This window comes from Callithrix jacchus, chromosome 13 (assembly GCF_049354715.1).
Source record: "Callithrix jacchus isolate 240 chromosome 13, calJac240_pri, whole genome shotgun sequence".
NCBI classification, from domain to species: domain Eukaryota; kingdom Metazoa; phylum Chordata; class Mammalia; order Primates; family Cebidae; genus Callithrix; species Callithrix jacchus.
The window spans coordinates 78,489,460-78,503,346 of NC_133514.1; the positions used below are offsets into that span (position 1 = coordinate 78,489,460).

Genomic DNA, 13,887 nt, shown 5'->3' on the forward strand with positions numbered 1-13,887 from the left:
CATGTTCTTCTTGGCAATTTTGAGACAGTGAAGTTTTATTCAGCATTCTGGTTTGACATATTGCTCTGTGCTTGCATGGAATATCAGATGTGATCATAATCTGTAGATGGGAATCTTGCCTATTTTATATTTTCTGTATTCTGTGCCACAGCTAGAAACAGTGGGCAAGTCCTCAGTGTCCCCATTCTCTTCCAGATGACTTCATTCTCTTCCCTACTGTTTTGTTGATGGTCCTGGGGGCTTTTCCCCATGCCTTTGTCTTCTTTCAGGAGAACCTGTGGCTCCTGTGGGTTTGATGACTCCCCTCCTGATGGAGGATTGGGAGTGAAGAAAGAGAAGACTCTCTAAATCAGGGGAGTGTGTTGGGCCTTGAGTTAGACCCTGAAAGGTCTGTTGAGGACGGAAAGAGTGAGAGTGACAGAGAAAAACGCAAAAGACAAAGGTGGGGTCTGCCACATCAGAGGCAGCTGGTGCAAGCAGGAGGAGGCCTGAAAGTGATTGCAGGAGCCAGTGAGAGACGCTTTGAGAAGCTGGGGGTAGGGAATAAAAGCCAGATTGCAACTGGGCCAAGTGTAAGGACATGAGGGAACAAGTTTTTCAAGAAATCTGACTGAGAAGGGGCAGGAAGAGAAGAGGCAATAACTGCAGAAGGAGTATTCTTATAATGAATGAGGCTTGAGCATGACAGAAAGTCTGCTTTTTGTTTAAATCCTCCTTGGTTGTAGTGTGTTAAAGCCAAGATAATAATCTAGTCAGCCTGTATGGACTCACTTAGGTTTCTGCCTCTGACACAGTGGTAGAAAGCTACTGAGCACATGCATATCACGGTGCTAGTGGTTCTTTGACAAACCTCTGCCCCAAGAAAGTCTAGGCTGGGCAGCAGAGAGTATCTGGATTATTTAGAAGCACTGTACACTGATGACAGAGAGAGAGAGAGAGAGGAAAAATAACTCAACTTAGAAATATCTTTATGTACATGAAGATTGTTTTTAGAAATCTACAAACACCTAGAAGTTAATTATGCTGGATTTAAAAACAAATATCAAAAACTCCTTGAGCTCTAACAGCCTGGCACAGAACTCCTATGGACACCTGGAGTAGGGAGAATTGAATGTGATGATCTCAGTTTAGGAGGGAGTCCAGCTGCAGTCAGAGACCACCGGATCTGATGACCAGGGACACCTTCAGCCGTTCATAAACATGTGCTGTTCTCACCAGCTCCTGAAGAAAAGAGGGTCTGGAAGCCACCATTTCTTGGTTACAGGCAAAGGAGGTTAACTTAGAAGAAATGAGCATATTTTATATAATACAAGCTACCAGGGAAAATTTCATAATGGTCAATGTCTTGGTTAAAATGTGATCAAATGCCACCATTCCTTTTAAAAAGCTACAGTTAAAATTGAATGAATTAATTAAAGTCAAATTTGAACAGAAAATTTAACTACTAAACTAAAGCACATTATGTTTTTAAAGGTCAGCAGATTTCTGTTCCTATTCAAGGTAAACTAACAGATACATATATAACCTTCCACCTGGAACAACAACAACAAAAAAAGGGAAAAACACACAAAATATATGAAGTAATTGTTTGAAGACACCAGACATCAGGCAACAAAAGATAGCGATCCTCGATAAAAGGAAAACAAATGATTGCCCCAGACTATTGACTTGAGATTTTCAGGCAACAGTACAGGGAAGGAGGCCCAAGCAAAGCAAGACCCAACTATATGTTACCTATAAGAAACCCACTGGCCGGGCGCAGTGGCTCACGCCTGTAATCCCAGCACTTTGGGAGGCCGAGGTGGGTGGATCACGAGGTCAAGAGATCGAGACCATCCTGGTCAACATGGTGAAACCCCATCCCTACTAAAAATACAAAAAATTAGCTGGGCATGGTGGTGCGTGCCTGTAATCCCAGCTACTCAGGAGACTGAGGCAGGAGAATTGCCTGAACCCCGGAGGCGGAGGTTGCGGTGAGCCGAGATCACGCCATTGCACTCCAGCCTGGGTAACAAGAGCGAAACTTCGTCTAACAAAAAACAAACAAACAAACAAACAAAAACCCCATTTTAAATATGAAGACAGAAAGACAGAATATACATTCATAATTTCCAAGGGCTATAAGGAAGAGGAAATGTGTAATGACTGCTTAATGGATTTTCTTTTAGGGCGGTGAAAGTATTTTGGAATTACATAGAGCTAGTGGTTGTACAACACTGTAAATGTACTGTCATTGAACTGTGCACTTTAAAATAATTACTTTTATGTTATGTGGATTTCACTTTAAAAAAATGAAAACTAGGCCAGGTGCAGTGACTCATGCCTGTAATTCCAGCACTTTGTGAGGCCAAGGTGAGCAGATCACTTGAAATCAGGAGTTCAAGACCAGCCTGGCCAACATGGTGAAACCCAATCTCTACTTAAAAAAAATACAAAAATTAGCCTGGTATGGAAGTAGGTACCTGTAATCCTAGTTACTCAGGAGACTGAGGCAGGAGGATTGAACCTGGGAGGTGGAAGTTGTAGTGAGCCAAGATGGTGCCACTGCATTCCAGCCTGGGTGACAGAGTGAGACTCCATCTCAAAAAAACAAAACAAGACAAAACACAACAACAACAACAAAAACACAATGAATTAAAAAAAAGAAAGAAAACTAATGAGACACATAGGGGACAAAACTATGTAAATAACCAGCTACCCACAGGAGAGCTAGAAAATAAAGTTATAACACTCAATCTTTAAAATAATTATGCTTGTTGTGTTCATTGAGAGATGAAAGATTAAGAATTTTGACAGAGAAATATAAAGTATATAAAAAAGAAAATTCTAGATCCAAGATGGCTGAATAGGAACAGCTCTGGGGTGCAGTCCCCAGCGAGAATGCAGAGGGTGAGTGATCACCACATTTCCAAACGAATTTTTGCTGCCCAAAGACCAGAAGATTCCTGGGTGGAAAAGTGCCACAAGTGTCCAGCATAGCTGTTTCAGCTGGTGCAGTGGGTCTCCACACAAAAACTCACACAAATCTGGGTGGCTGTTTCTACTGGCTCCTGGAATGCCTGGGAGACAGTCACCCATTCAACTGAAAAACGGGGACTGAAACAGGGAGCCAGGTGACCTGGCTCAGCGGGTCCCACCCCAACAAAGACCAGCAATCTGAAATCCTCTGGATTGAGAGTTTCACAGCAAGCACACCTGGACCTGGGACAGTCCAGCTCTGTGTAGGGAAGAGCATCTGCCATTACCATAGCAGTCCACCACTATTGAGGCATTCCACCACTACCGAGGCAGTCCGCCATTACTGAGGCAGTCAGCCATTACTGAGGCAGTCTGCCATTATAGAGACAGTCTGCCATTACTGAGGCAGACTGTCATTACCAAGGCAGTTCTAACTATACCCCTGTAAACAAAACTGCAAGGGAGTTCACATAGCAGCTGGGCAGAGCCCATGGCAGCGCAGCAATGCCTCTGCTGGAGGCTGTGACTAGGCTACCTCCTCGCTGGGCAGGGAATCTCTGAAAAAAGGCAGCAGCACATCAGGAACTTATAAATAAAGCCCCACCTTCCCAGGACAGAGCACCTGGGAAAAAAAGGCGGTTATAAGTTCTGCTGCAGTGGACGTAAATGTACCTTCCCAGCAGCTCTGAATGAAACAACAGAGCTCACCTCAGCACTTGAGCTCCTATAAGGGACAGGCTGCCTCCTCAAGCAGCTCCCTGACCCCTGTGTATCTGAAGAGACACCTCATAAAGGAGAGCTCAGGCTGACATGTGGTGGGTATCCTTCTGGGACAAAGGTAACAGAAGAAGAAACTGGCAGCAACCCTTACTGTTCTGCAGCACCTGCAAGTGATCCCCAAGCAAGCAGGATCTGGAATGGACCACCAGCAGTCCTACAGCAGAGAGGCCTGACTGTTAGAAGGAAAACTAAAAAGCAGAAAGAAATAGCTTCATATCAACAAAAAGGATGTCCACTCAGAGACCCCATCCAAAAGTCACCAACTACAAAGACCAGAGGTAGATAAATCCATAAAGATGGGAAGAAACCAGCACAAAAAGAATAACACCCAAAACCAGAATGCCTCTCCTCCTCCAAGTGATCACAACTCCTCACCAGTATTGGAACAAGGCTGGATGGAGAATGAGTCTGATGAATTGACAGAAACAGGCTTCAGAAAGTGGGTAATAACAAACTTCTTTGAGCTAAAAGATCATGTTCTAACCTAATGCAAAGAAATTAAAGAACCTTGAAAAAAGGTTCTTTTTTCAAAATTTTTCGAAATTTTTTCGAAATTCTAATGAGCATAAACAGCTTAGAGAAGAATATAAATGAATTGATGGAGCTGAAAAACACGAGAACTTTGCAAAGCATACGCAAGTTTCAATAGCTGAATCAACCAAGCAGAAGAAAGGATATCAGAGATTGAAAATCAACTAAATGAAATAAAATGAGAAGGCCAGATTAGAGAAAACAGGGTGAAAAGAAATGAATGAAGCCTCCAAGAAATATGGGATTATGTGAAAAGACCTAATCTACATTTAATAGGTGTACCTGAATGTGATGAAGAGAATGAATCCAAGCTGGAAAACACTCTTCAGAATATTATCTAGGAGAACTTTTCCAACCTAGCAAGGCAGGCCAATATTCAAGTCTAGGAAATATAGAGAACACCACAAAGATATTCCTCAAGAAGAGCAACTCCACGGCACATAATCATCAGATTCACCAGGGTTGAAATGAAGGAAAAAATGCTAAGGGCAGTCAGAGAGAAAGGTCAGATTACCCCCAAAGGGAAGCCAATCAGAATTACAGTGGATCTCTCAGCAGAAATCCTACAAGCCAGAAGAGAGTGGGGGCCAATATTCAACATCCTTAAAGTAAAGAACTTTCAACCTAGAATTTCATATCCAGCCAAACTAAGCTTCATAAGTGAAAGAGAAATAAAATCCTTTGCGAACAAGCAATTACTCAGAGATTTCATCACCACCAGACCTGCTTTACAAGAGCTCCTGAAAGAAGCACTAAACATAGGAAGGAAAACCAGTACCAGCCACTCCAAAAACGTACCAAATGGTAAAAAGCATCAAAACAATGAAGGAACTGCATCAACTAATGGGCAAAATAACCAGCTAGCATCAAAATGTCAAGATCAAATTCACACATAACAGTATTAACCTTAAATAGAAATGGGCTAAATGCCCCAGTCAAAAGACACAGACTGGCAAATTGGATAAAAAGTGGAAAACTATCGATGTGCTGTATCCAGGAAACCCATCTCACATGGAAGGATACATATGGGCTCAAAATAAAGGGATGGAGGAAGATTTACCAAACAAATGGAGAGCAAAAAAAAAAAGCAGAAGTTGCAATCCTAGTCTCTGATAAAATAGACTTTAAACCAACAAAGATCAAAAGAGACAAAGAAGGGCATTACCTAATGGTAAAAGGATCAATGCAACAAGAAGAGTTAACAATCCTAAATATATATGCACCCAATACAGGAGCACCCAGATACATAAAAGCAAGTTCTTAACAACCTACAAAGAGACTTAGACTCACACAATAATAGTGGGAGATTTTAACACTCCACTGTCAGTATCAGACAGATAAATGAGACAGAAAATTAACAAGGATATCCAGGACTTGAACTCAGACCTGGAACAAGCAAACCTGATAGACATTTACAAAACTCTCCACCCCAAATCCACAGAATATACATTCTTCTCAGCACCACATCACACCTACTCTAAAATTGACCACATAATTGGAAGTAAATCACTCCTCAGCAAATGCAAAAGAACGGAAATCATAACAATCTCTCAGACCACAGTGCAATCAAATTAGATCTCAGGATTAAGAAACTAATTCAGAGCTGCACAACTTCATGGAAACTAAGCAACTGAGTGTTGACTGGATAAACAATGAAATGAAGGCAGAAATAAAGATGTTCTTCAAAATCAACAAGACCGAAGACACAACATACCAGAATGTCTGGAACACATTTAAAGCAGTGTCTAGAGGAAAATTTGCAGCAATAAATGCCCACATGAGAAGCAAGGAAAGATCTAAAATCGACACCCTGTCATCGAAATTGAAAGAGCTAGAGGAGCAAGATCAAAAAAACCCAAAAGCAAGCAGAAGTCAAGAAATAACTAAAATCAGAGCAGAACTGAAGGAGACAGAGACGAAAAACCCTTAAAAAAATTAATAAATCCAGGAGCTGGTTTTTTGAAAAGACCAACAAAATAGACCACTAGCCACATTAATAAAAAAATAAAACAGAATAATCAAATAGATGCAATAAAAAACAATAAAGGGGATATCACCACAGATTCCACAGAAATACAAACTACCATCAGAGATTACTGCAAATAACTCTATTCACATAAACCAGTAAACCTGGAAGAAATGGATAAATTCCTAGACACTTGCACCCTCCCAAGCCTAAACCAGGAAGAAGTCGAAACCCTGAACAGACCAATAACAAGGGCTGAAGTTGAGGCAGCAATTAATAGCCTAACAACCAAAAAAAGCCCAGGTATAGATGGGCTCACAGCCTAATTCTACCCCACATACAGAGAGGAACTGGTACCACTCCTTCTGAAACTATTCCAAACAATCCAAAAAGAGAAAATCCTTCCCAAATCATTTTATGAGACCAACATCATCCTGATACCAAAACCTGGCGGAGACTCAACAAGAAAAGAAAACTTCAGGTCAATATCCATGATGAACATAGATGCAAAAATCTTCCATAAAATACTGGCAAACTGATTGCAACAGCACGTCAAAAAGCTTATCCACCATGATCAAGTGGGCTTCATCCTGGGGATGAGGTCTGTATATGTCCAAGGTATTGACAGGGGTTGCTGTGATCCTCTTTCTTATCTCCTTGCCTTAGGGAGAAACTCTTGCTGGTTCCCAGCTGATCCCAATTTGGGGATGGGGTTATGGAGGCCCAACGTTTCCTCCTGTGGCTATCCCAAGTTTCTGTGCTCACCCTAGAAAACTAGGGTTTCTGTTACTCCTCTAATGTACCCTGGTGCTCTTCCTCAGTTAATCTCATCAAAATGTAGTTGTTATTCGTTGTTCTGTTGTCTTTGTGAGAGGAATGAGTGCTAGGGGCTTCTAGTTGGCCATCTTGCTTCAGTGTGGGAACTTTAGCCCTCCATTCTACATATGTCAGGCTGCTTGAAGCTCTTCCACAGTTTAATGAAGCTTGCTATTTTTTTCCTTTTCTTCTGTCAAGTCTAATCTGCCATTCATTCTTCCAGGGCATTTTTAATTTCAAACAGTGTAGTTTTTCATTTCTAGAAATTTGGTGTAGGTCTTTTTAAAAAAAAAATCTCACATGTTTCTATTTAACTGTTTTTTTTCTTTGTTTTTAAGAGTTTTATGGATTTTTAGGGATTTTAAAGTTGCATGAAGGGCCACGGGGTGAAGAAGTGCATTACTTTGTTAAAACATATCAATCTCTCCCGTCAAGGGCGCCAGACTACCCTGCCTGGCAGGCACGTGCTGCCCAGTGTACCTTACAGCTGCAGCTGCAGGTGATGCAGAGATACCCACTCCATCCTTGCACAAAAACACTGGGCAAACAGCATCTGCCACTTACACTTCTGGCCAATGTCCAGGTTCTGGTGTAACCAACTCTCCCAATGCCACGGTTTCTCCCTTTCCCCAAAACATCTGAGCAGTTTCAGAAACTATCACTTCCTCCAGAGAGACTGGCCAGCCGATGAGAAAACAGCAGCTTTCCCAGCCCTGCCTCCAGGCGGTAAGTCCTCGAGTCTCCAGGCTACCCGCAATTCCAAGACTCACCCTCATCCATCACTCGTTTGCTTACACGCTGAAGGCCCTGGAGAGCAGGCTGGCCAGCCGACGGGAAGTCAGGGCCGTTTTACTTCTTAGTGTGAAATGTGAAACACCCAAAATCCAGATAGAACCTCCAAACAGTCTTGTTTCCTACAGTCCAGAGTGAGGCAGATGCTTGGGGTAGGTGGTGGCGCCTCTCGATGTCCGCACCCCAATGGGTGCAGAGCCAGAACCAGATGGCGGGGCCAGTGGTAGTGGATTTGCAAGCAGGGCAGATCTAAGGAAGATGCCTCTTCATTTCCCAGGACAGAGCAGTGGGTTCCACAGAGAGTGATCAAGAACCCTGGGCAGCAGCCCAAGTTCCCCATATCCACGTGGGGAGGAAGTCCCTGGGCAAAGCAAAGCAGGTTCTCTGGGTTGGTGGGGGGCGGTCTGCAGCTGCTGAGGGCTGCAGACATCTGGGTCCCGAGATGCCTGCTGTGGTGGGGATTGGTGGAGACATTCTGAGATGAGTGACTTGATCCTGGGCCCACCAAGGGGGCAACAGAGGGAAGGTGGGCAGCACCAGGAGGGTCCCACAGCCCAGGCAGGGCTGGGGCCGGGCAGGGGCCCTCACGCCAGTGCAGAGTGCTGTGTGGCCTCGGCAGCAGACAGTGCCAGCTGACCACACCCCATCCCTGGACTTCCCTTTTGACTCAGGAGAGACAACCACAGGCACTGGCCCCGTGCCCACTGGGGGCTACATTTACAGTAACTGGGGGCACGCCGAAAGGCCCAATGGGTGTCATCTCTGATGTCCAGGGAGAGAGAGAGTAGGGTTCGGGGGTGCTGGGAGCCAGCCTCACGGCCTCTCCCTTGGTGGGCTCTGGGCCTGATGGTACAAGCCCAGATCCCCTAGGCTCTGGGTCAGGGGACAGCTAAGTGGGGGATGCAAGCAGAGACCACCAGACCCCTGCAATGACGGGCTGGTCCACTGCTAGATGCTGGACCAAGCTTGGTGCCAACAGTGCCACTCTGGCCGCCTAGTGGCTACCCTGCTGCCCTCCGAGCCCCAGGCCAGCCCAGGCCTCACTTTCCACAGGCAGCTGTGGGCAAGGGGGCCTCCTTCCCTTCCTCTTCCACCGAGAGCATGGCAATTTCGCCACAGCTGCCCAGAGGCGGTTCTGTCTCCTGCTCGGGGTAGTGTGGGCCATGGTCTGCCTCCAGCTCCTCCTCCTCCAACTCTCACTCTGCTGGCCCCGCCAGGCCCTGGCCCTCGGGCAGCTCAGCCTTCATGGTCCCCACAATCACGGTGTCAGCCTTCATGATGTAGATTTTCTCAATCCTGTTATTGGTGTGTTCCGTGGGCACCCGAGGCTCAGGAAGGTCCCTGGGTGGTGAGGGGCCCCCGGCTGGGCTGGCATCCCACAACGGCAGGCTCTCCAGGCTGGCTGCCCCCACGTTGTGGCAGATCTCCAATGGCTGCGCTGGAGGGCTCATTAACTGCAGCTCTTCTGCGTGGGATTCTGTCACCGACACGCCACTCCTCACCTGTGTTGAGCTCCTCCTGGGTCTGGAATCCACAAGCTCCAGCTTGAGCCAGGAGGTCTGGACCGGGTAGCACAGGTGGAGCTTCTCCCGAATTTGCTTCCTGCAGGCCCTCTGGTGGCACAGGAGGAAGGCGCTGGCGCCGACCACCACGGTGAGCACCAGGCTCACCCAGAAGAGCACCGGCCCTGAATCCAGAATGGGCTTACCCGTGGAGGAGAGAGCAATGGGAGCGCTGGTTGGGATGGGCAGTGTCTTACTGGCCTGGGAATCCACCAGGGAGCTCAGGGTGGGGCTGGTGCTGGCGGGCGTCTTGCCATTCTCTGGGGTGAGGATGCAGTCAGGGGTCACTGGGGTTGGCGGCTCAAAGGTGGTGTCCCTCTCAGCTACATCCTGGGGCTTCGTGACCATCACTGCTGCACAGATCGGGTAGGTGACACAGCGGGCACAGGAGTTGGTGACTGACATGGCACAGAACATGCCAGGTCGACATTCGCAGATGCGGGAGGAGTTCCATGCACCTGGCGTCTTCTCCACGAGGTCATCTCTAGAACAGCTCACACAGGCCATGCAGCGGCCGGCCCTGTCCAGGTAGTAGTCTGGTTCACACTGCTTCCTACACTCACCAGACCCCTGTGGACACGGCTGTGTTGGGGACAGACCTGGATGTGAACTAGGCCATCCCGCAGAGGAGGGAGCGTTGGGGGCCATTGTCAATTTAGAAGCAGCTTCCTGGGCGAGGCGGGCAACCCCGCTTAGAGGCATGGTGCTGGCATTATAGATTGCTGGGGACACCAGAGTGGGCTTGGCCTGGAGAATGGTGCCACTGGTGGGGTCCTTGCAGTTCTCCAGGCTGGCACAGGCAGCGCTGACCCCTGGGAAGCCGGCTCACAGACAGTGTTCTTCTGTGCTGTGCCTGGGAACTTGACAATCATCCCTGCTGGGCAAACGGAGTGGAGGAAGCAGCGGGCACAGGAGTTGACGGCAGACATGGCACAGAACATGCCAGGTCGACATTCACAGACACGGGAGGAGTTCCACGCACACGGCCTCTTCTCCACAAGGTCATCTCGAGAACAGCTCACACAGGCTGTGCAGCGGCTGGCCTCATTCAGGTGACAGTCACGGTCGCACTGCGTCCTGCAGTCAACAGACCTCTGTGGGCACTGCTGTGTCGGGAACAGCCCCTCGGGGCATCGGTAGCAGCACCTTCTGATGCTCTCGTTGTAGTGTGGCTGGGGTTTCCACAGGTGTCCTTGAAGGGTCGATCTTTCCCCCAGGTGAGGGCTTGCAGAGCTGGGACAGGATGTCTCTAGCCAGGGCTTTGCCCCTCTGCCCTCTGGGGAGGAAGTGGGGACCACCTCACATTGCCCATTGGAGATGGAAGGGGGCATCTCCTATTTAACTTTTTGAAAACTACAGAATACAGGTTTAATGATTGCCTAATGTCTTTGTCGGCTTACTCTAACACCTGTGTCAGTTCTGGGTCAGTTTTGATTGATCCATTATTCTCAAAGTTAATGATATTTTCCTACTTCTTTTCATTCCCTGATGACTATGTTTTGATGCTAGATATTGTGAATTTTACATTGTTGGGTATTGGATACTTTTTTATTCTGTGTATATTTTTCAGGACTATTCTGGGATGCAGTTAAGTTTCTTAGAAATAGTCTCATCCTTTCAGACCTTACTTTTATGATTCTAGTGGGGCCAGAGTAGTGCTCCATGTATGGCTAATTGCTTCCCATTACTAAAGCAAGACCTTCCTGGGTCTCCTACCCAATAGTCTGTGAATTAAGTTTTTCCAGACTGGCTGGTGAGGATAGGCGCTATTCCCAGCTCAGTGTTAGTGCCAGGCACTGTTCTTCCATCCTTTCAGCTGACTTCCCCTCACCCCCCACCCCCAGTCTTGGGCAATTTCCTCTCACCCCTGTGCTGGTCACTCCTTCACTGAATATGCAAGGTGACCATCTACAAATATCTGGGTTTCTTTCTCTCTTTGTCTTAAGAACCTTAGCCACTTTTATCTACCTGGGACTGTCAGTTCTGACTCTGACTCAGGGAGACTGCTAGGCTCTGCCTGGGTTTCCTCTTCCAATGCTGTAGCCTGGGAACTCTCTCAAGGCAGTAAGTTGGGACAACCATAGGGCTCACCTGATCTGTTTCCTGTCTCTCATTGCTATCTGATGTCCAATGTCTTAAACCCATTGTTTCATATATTTTGTCCTGATTTGTTTGTTTGCTTGTTTGTTTGAGGCAAGAGTATAAATGTGGTTCCTGTTACCCCATCGTGGGTGGAAGCAAATGTTTCTTCCTTTATTTTCTTAATTTGAGATTTTAGTCTCAATAAATGTGTTGTGTATTCTTGAAGTGTTTTCTTGATAGTTATTTTCCTTCTGTTTTCTCTGTTCTTTCTGATGCTCTAGTTATTTAGATATTGGATCTGGACACAGGTATGCAGTGTAAGAGCAGCTAAAAAAGAAAATAAAAAGATATTGGATCTCCTGGACTAACCCCCTCATTTTCTTTTTCTTCCCCCACCGTCCCTGTTTTCTCTCTCTCTCTCTTTCTCTCACTCACATTTTACTTTATCAGACACTTACTCAATTCTGCCTTTCAAATATTCTGTTGAAGTTTTAGTTTCTACTATTATATTCCTAATTTCCAGGAGATCACTCTTGTTTTCTGAATGCTTCCTTTTTTCATAGCTTTCTCTTCTTATTTAATGAACATACTATCACGTCTATCTAGAATATTAATTATACTTTAAAACACTTTCTTCCACTCATTGCATGAATTTTCAAATTCCCTTTTATTTGATTTATATATTTTATGTTAAAGGCTTTCTTCTATTATAAGGTGATTTCTGGTTTCTCATTTACCTAACTATCTATATCTATATACCTATATATGTATATATATATATATATATATATATATATATATATATATATATATATTTTTTTTTTTTTTTTTTTTTTTTTTTGAGACAGAGTTTCGCTCTTATTGCCCAGGCTGGAGTGCAGTGGCAAGAACTTGGCTCATTGCAACCTCCACCTCCCAGGTTCAAGCAATTCTCCTGCCTCAGCCTCCTGAGTAGCTAGAGTTGCAGGCATGCACCACCATACCTGGCTATTTTTTTGTATTTTTAGTAGAGACAAGATTTCACCATTATAAGTCAAGCTGGTCTTGAACTCCTGACTTCAGGTGATCCACCCACCTCAAGCTCCCAAAGTGCTGGGATTACCGGTGTAAGCCACTGCACCTGGCCCTCTCATTCACATTTAAGAGTAGACACTTACAAGCAAATTGGAAGCTCTTGCTTACTTACACAAGAGTAAATTTTATATTTGTAAACAGTAAGCTTTACCAAATTATATATACTCCTCCTTATATCCCTTATTTTAAGGTACTTTCCTTCTTGCTAGCATTCTTCCTCTAAGAGTGTTATCAAAAAGGTTGTGTGTGTGTGTGTGTGTGTGTGTGTGTGTGTGTGTGTGTGTATGTACAGTAAAACTCTCTGAGATTCTGTGTATCTGGGAATATCTTTATTTTATCCTTGTTCTTAGTGGTAATATAGCTGAAAATAAAGTTATATTCATATTGCATATTCTCACCTGTAAGTGAAAGCTAAACATTGAATCCATATATGGTCACAAAGAAGGGAACAACATATGCTGAGGCCTACTTGAGGGTGGAGGAAACGAGGAGGATGAGCATCAAAAAACTACCTATTGGCCAGGGGTGGTGGCTCACACCTATAATCCCAGCACTTTGGGAGGCTGAGGTGGGCAGATGGCCTGAGGTCAGGAGTTCGAGACCAGCCTGACCAACATGGAGAAACCCCATCTCTGCTAAAAATACAAAAATTAGCTGGGCTTGGTGGCACATGCCTGTAATCCTAGCTACAGGAGAATTGCTTGAACCTAGAAGGCAAAGGTTGCAATTGTATTATTTTCACTCCAGCCTGGGCAACAAGAGTGAAACTCCTTCTCAATAACAAAACAAACAAAACAAAAACTACCTATCAAGTACTATGCTTATTACCTGAATGACAATATAACCTGTAGACCAAAACCTCATGACACACAATTTACCTATATAACAAATATTCACATGTATCCCTGACCCTAAAATAAAAGTTAAAAAAAAGAATAAAAAATTTTTGCTCAATTCTTTTTCTAAAATACCTTCAAAACCATCATTCCATGATCCTCTTACACTAACAGTTGCTATTGACAAGTCAGCTGTCTGTCTTGTTCTGAGGTGGCTGCTGGTTCTCTGGAGTGATATATTTTTCTCTTTTTTAAATGTCCTAATGAAGCCATGATACCAGATCTCTTTTTAGAGAAGGATTTGATAGCTCCATGTAATTAAACCCTGCCTACAGGCAGTGTTGTAATTCCCACCACAAGATTTGTGAGACCAGTCACTGAGCACTACCTGCATACTAGATTCTGCAAGCTGAAAGAAACATCCGACCACAGAATCATCTAAATTTTTCATCAGTTTGCTCTTGGAGAGCTTATTATGAGGTATTACATT

General features: G+C 45.0%; 1 protein-coding gene and 1 pseudogene across 1 annotated transcript in view; one reads left to right on the forward strand and one right to left on the reverse strand.

Moving 5' to 3' along the window:
* The window catches only part of LOC144579045 (uncharacterized), a 120,912-nt gene that overhangs the window by 26,908 nt on the left and 80,117 nt on the right, over positions 1 to 13,887 (forward strand). The window lies entirely within an intron of this gene.
* On the reverse strand, positions 8,839 to 10,448 carry LOC100409188 (tumor necrosis factor receptor superfamily member 8 pseudogene; annotated as a pseudogene).